This window comes from Oryctolagus cuniculus, chromosome 21 (genome assembly GCF_051225735.1).
Source record: "Oryctolagus cuniculus isolate XC-2025 breed Fujian yellow rabbit chromosome 21, ASM5122573v1, whole genome shotgun sequence".
In the NCBI taxonomy this organism is placed as follows: domain Eukaryota; kingdom Metazoa; phylum Chordata; class Mammalia; order Lagomorpha; family Leporidae; genus Oryctolagus; species Oryctolagus cuniculus.
The window spans coordinates 29091218-29097217 of NC_142887.1; positions in this window are offsets into that span (position 1 = coordinate 29091218).

Genomic DNA, 6000 nt, shown 5'->3' on the forward strand with positions numbered 1-6000 from the left:
TGTGCCCCTTGGATGAATTCCTTCATCTCTCAGTGCCTAAGGTTTGTTAACTCTAAAACAGGGAATAACAGGACCCGGCCTCGTAGGGTTCAGTGTGAGGATAGAATGAATGAATGTGTGAGAGTGAATGAATGAATTCATAGAATGCTTAAACAGCACAGGGAACCTGGTGTGCAGTCATGTTAGCTCTGTTTTTTTTTTTTAAATTATTTATTTATTTATATGAAAGTCAGAGTTACACAGAGAGAGAAGGAGAGGCGAAGAGAGAGAGAGAGAGAGAGGTCTTCCATCCACTGGTTCACTCCCCAATTGGCAGCAATGGGTGGAGCTGGGCCAATCCGAAGTCAGGAGCCAGGAGCTTCTTCTGGGTCTCCAATGTGGGTGTAAGGGCCCAAGGACTTGGGCCATCTTCTACTGCTTTCCTAGGCCATAGCAGGGAGCTGGATCAAAAGTGGAGCAGCCAGGACTTGAACCGGCGCCCATATGGGATGCCAGCACTGCAAGTAGTAGCTTTACTTGCTTTGCTACAGAGCCAGCACCTGATTTTTTTTATCATTAAAAAAAAAAAAACTTACGTATTTAAAATGCAGAGTGACAGAGACAGGGAGAAAGATCTTCCATCCGCTGGCTCAATCCCTCAATACACTCCTGAATCCAGGAGCCTGGAACGCCATCTGGGTCTCCCATGTGGGTGTGCAGGAGCCCAGGCACTTGGGCCATCACCTGCTGCCTTCCCAGGAGCATTAGCGGGGAGCTGGCTTGGAAGCAGAGCAGCCAGGACTCGAACCCGAGCTCACGCGCAAGCAGCGATGCTGATCCTATCATCGTTAGTGTCACCACCACCACCACCATCAGTCTGATTCCTGCAAGAGCAACTGCTGTTTCCTCTCCGCCTCCAAGTGGTGATACGGGCCTCGTGCCACCGTTCTTGCTCAATACCTCTCACAGCAGCGAGTGGCTTCCTGTCTCACTTAATAGGGACAGGACCCGATCCCTTCAAGTTGGCCTCTCCAACCCCTCCATCCTCTCCTTTCACTTCCACCCCTTTCCCATGGCAGGCTCTCCCCTGCTCCATGCAGTGCATGCTGGTCCCACACCAAGCCTCCTTCTTCCCCCGCGCAACGCCTGCTCTCCCTTCCCGCCTCAGCTCGGCCATTCTTGCCACCATCGCTGACTTATACCACGCTCTGAGTGTCAACAGGTACCTCCGTCGTAGCTCTTACCACGCTCCTAAGTTCAGACTTACCCCTTCACCTTGGATGAACATCTGCCCTTCCAAAGCTCCTTGAGAGTAGAGATCAAATCATTCTTTGTCCTCTCAACACGTGCACGGTGCCGTGCGTGTGGTAGGTGTTCAATGTAATGAACAAACGGATGAACGCGTGCGTGGAGAGACATCCAGGCCAGCACTGGCCCCTAAGATGTATGTATTTATTTAAAAGGCAGAGTTACAGAGGTCCTCAATCACTGGTTAACTCCCCAAATGGCCACAATGGCTGGAGCTGGGCAGATCTGAAGCCAGGAGCCAGGAGCTTCTTCCAGGCCTCCCATGCAGGTGCAAGGGCCCAAGGATTTGGGCCATCGTCCACGGCTTTCCCATGTTAGCAGGGCCATTTTCCACTACTCACGCTGCATTAACAGGGAGCTGGATTGGAAGTGGAGCAGCCAGGACTTGAACCGGCGCCCATATGGGATGCTGGCACTGCCAAAGACTTGGGCCCATCGTCCATGGCTTTCCCATGTTAGCAGGGCCATTTTCCACTGCTTCTTCTGCATGAGTAGGGAGCTGGATCAGAAATGGGGCAGCCAGGAATTGAACCGGCACCCATAAGGGATGCCAATGCTGCAGGCGGTGGCTGTATCTGCTAAGCCACAGCGCTGGCCCCTGTTGCTGTCGCATCACCAACCAGCCCTTTCTCACTGGCCTCCTGCCTTGGGGCTGGCAGAGTCCTCCTGAAGTCCAGGAGGATCTGCTTGCTCGAGACGCTGCCCAGCGTGGCCATAGGCTACCCCTGGAGGTCCCAGGCTTCTCTGGGCTGAGACAGCAGCCGGACAGGAAGCCGTGCCGGCAGGGAGAAGTCGGCCTGGTTTCCTGAGCTCCAGGGTCTCGCGGTACCAGATGCTTTCAGCCCTTCCTTCCCTCTCGAAACAGGGCAAGTACCGCGTCCTGATGTTACAGTGCCCTGTTCCGGTTTTTCTGGTGGACAGTATTTGCTTTAATGGGGTTATAGCAGAGTGTTTTCTCGAACCTGGGCCAGTCCCCCACAGAGTCGGCACCAGGACGTGGCAAAACGAAAAAAATAAAATAAAATAGAAAGAAAACAGGGACAATGTAAGGAGTTTTCATAAGGCTAAATTAATTCTGAGATGGTCTGCCCTACTTTTTTTTTTTTTTTTTTTTCTGTGTCAGGCTGCCCTTTCTTTTAGGAACCAAGGGTGATAGGGCTTGGGGATTTTTTTTTTTCTGTCCTTACTTTTTCAAAATCACCTACTTAATTTGCTTTTGAAACTCACTGGCCATGCACCGCAACAGCTGAACCTGGGTTTTCCAGTTCCAAGTCAGCCCACTCCTGGCTCTGCAGCTCCTCCCTGGAAAAGATCAGGTGCCGGGGAGACACGAGAGCTGGCTGTGAATTATTGACAGGCTGCCATGTGGAAGAGGGAACTCGCTTGCTCTGGGGGCACACGCAGGGTCACTGGGTAGCAGTTTCGGATGGGTTCATTTCCAGCAGGTTGAGAATAAAGTGTTTGGCAGGCAGGCTTTCAACAATAGAACAGGTGGCCCCATTCCCCCCACCCTGTGTTCAGGCACGGGTGCAGCAGCCTCACTGGGCTGTTGGATGCTGGTTGAGGATCTTGGCCTTGGATTTGGACACACCTGGGTTCTTCTGTGAGCTGTGAATCCTCGTATCGGTTCCCATGGAGCTTACTCATTATAGTCCAGGGGACAGGAAGAGACTCACAGGAAAAAGAAAAAAGGAAAAGATAAAGTGGTTGATGAGCAGGCACCAGCAAGAGTGCTCCAGGGCAATTCTGACGATGGGAGATGAGGCACGGCTGACCAATCAGGGAGGACCTCCTGGAGGAGGAGACACCTTAATTGAATCTGGAAAGCCTGAGAGGAGTAGGAAAGAGAGGGAACCTCGTGGGAAGAGAACCTACAGGGATCTCTGGCACACAGCAGAGAGTGAGTTGGAAAGAGCCAACAGTATTATCTAAGCTCCGTGGGCATGGGAATCCCTCTCTCTTTGGGTTCCCACAGCACCCTGGGTATATTCCTGGCACATTGGAGATGCTTGGTACATGTCGAGAGAATAAGGGGAAGATTGACCAGTCACAGACTGGAGGGAGGTATGATTAGACCTAAATAAGGGGGACAGTGGGAGCATCCATTTACACACTCATTCATCATCCATCCATCCATCCATCCACCCATCCATCCATCCACCCACCCATCCATCCACCCATCCATCCATCCATTCATCCACCCACCCATCCACCCATCCATCCACCCATCCATCCACCCACCCACCCACCCATCCACCCATCCACCCACCCATCCATCCATCCATCCACCCACCCATCCATCCATCCACCCATCCATCCATCCACCCACCCATCCATCCACCCATCCATCCATCCATTCATCCACCCACCCATCCACCCATCCATCCACCCATCCATCCACCCACCCACCCACCCATCCACCCATCCACCCACCCATCCATCCATCCATCCACCCACCCATCCATCCATCCACCCATCCATCCATCCACCCATCCATCCATCCATCCAACCATCCATCCATCCACCCATCCACCCATCAATCCACCCACCCATTCACCCATCCACCCATCCATCTATTCATCCACCCACCCATCCATCCACCCATCCATCCATCCATCCACCCATCCATCCACCCATCCATCCATCCATCCATCCACCCATCCATCCATCCACCCACCCATTCACCCATCCATCCACCCACCCATCCATCCATCCACCCATCCATCCATCCATCCATCCACCCATCCATCCATCCACCCATCCATCCATCCATCCACCCATCCACCCACCCATCCATCCATCCATCCACCCATCCATCCATCCACCCATCCATCCACCCACCCATCCATCCATCCATCCATCCACCCATCCACCCATCCATCCATCCACCCATCCATCCATCCATCCACCCATCCACCCATCCATCCATCCACCCATTCACCCATCCATCCATCCATCCATCCACCCACCCATCCATCCATCCACCCATCCATCCATCCATCCACCCATCCATCCATCCACCCATCCATCCATCCATCCACCCATCCAACCATCCACCCATCCATCCATCCAACCATCCACCCATCCATCCATCCACCCAACCATCCACCCATCCATCCATCCACCCATCCATCCATCCATCCACCCATCCATCCATCCACCCATCCATCCATCCATCCACCCACCCATCCATCCATCCACCCATCCACCCATCCATCCATCCACCCATCCATCCATCCATCCATCCACCCACCCATCCATCCATCCACCCATCCACCCATCCATCCATCCACCCATCCATCCATCCATCCATCCACCCACCCATCTATTCATTCCTTCATCTATACTTGTTTCCACAACCCGTTTGTCCATCCATCCATTGACCCACTCACCCACGCATTCACTCATCCACCCATCCATCCATCCTCCACTTGTCCCTTCACACATCCACCTACCCACCTATTCTTTCATTCATTCATTCATTCATTCATCTATTCATACTCACTTCCCCGCCTCATCCACTCATCCATCCATCCACTCATCCATCCACCCATCCATGTTTCAGGCAGAGAACAAAGCAAAATCACTGCCCTCAGGAAGTTTACATCGAGTGACGCAGGGCTTACAGACAAGAATCAAGTAACTACAAGAATAAGTGGGAAACTGACTGTGCTAGGTGCTGGGAGAAGCCACCGCAGGGCCATCTGACCTAGTCAAGGGTTCCAGAAGAGGCTCCCTAAGGAAGTGACCATTGAATGGACCAGGCTGGAGAGGGATGGATGTTCCTGCAGAGAGGGGAGAGCAGGTGCAAGGGCAAGAGGAAGCGGGGGGTGTGGCCTAACAGTGCCTCTCAAGCCTGCTAAGGACTGGGTTCTGTCCTCACAGGCTTGAAGCAAGCAGCAGGTAACATGGTCAGAGTCACATTTTTTTTTTTTTTTTGACAGGCAGAGTTAGACAGTGACAGAGAGAGACAGAGAGAAAGGTCTTCCTTCCATTGGTTCACCCCCCAAATGGCTGCTACAGCCAGCGCACTCCACTGATCCGAAGCCAGAAGCCAGGTGCTTCCTCCTGGTCTCCCATGTGGGTGCAGGGCTCAAGCACTTGGGCCATCCTCCACTGCACTCCCGGGCCACAGCAGAGAGTTGGACTGGGACAGAGCCGGCACCCCAACCGGGACTAGAACCCGGGGTGCCAGTGCCACAGGCGGAGGATTAGCCAGCCCAGAGTCATATTTTTAAAATATTGTTCTGGCTGTGGCTATGGAAGATAGAAGCAGGGGATGGGATGAGCGGGGGAATTGTCCCAGAAATTCTGGGGCGGAACCTTGGTCCAAGGACAAGTTTAGGGGAGGGGGTGGTGAGGAGGAGTAGATGGACTCCAGGCCATTTAGGATATGAAGTGGGCAAGGCGTGGACGAGGGGCTTGCTGGAGGGATGAGAGTTGAGGGAGTTGTCTAGGATGATGCCCAGGTTTCTGGATAGAACAGTTGCTAGGCAACAGAGTGACAGCCAGGAGGGAGTGGGGAAGGGGAGAGGGGGACACGCTTTTCCCAGCAGTTGTTATTATGCTCATGTTTGCAAAATAAAGAGTGTGGGAAGAGTGAGTGTGCACAGCTCCCTGCCTGCATGCCCGCCCAAGGCTGTGGAGCCTGGTGGAAGGAGGTTGCACATGGCAGGGGAATGGAAGCTGGGACTTCCGGTCACGGCTCTGCAC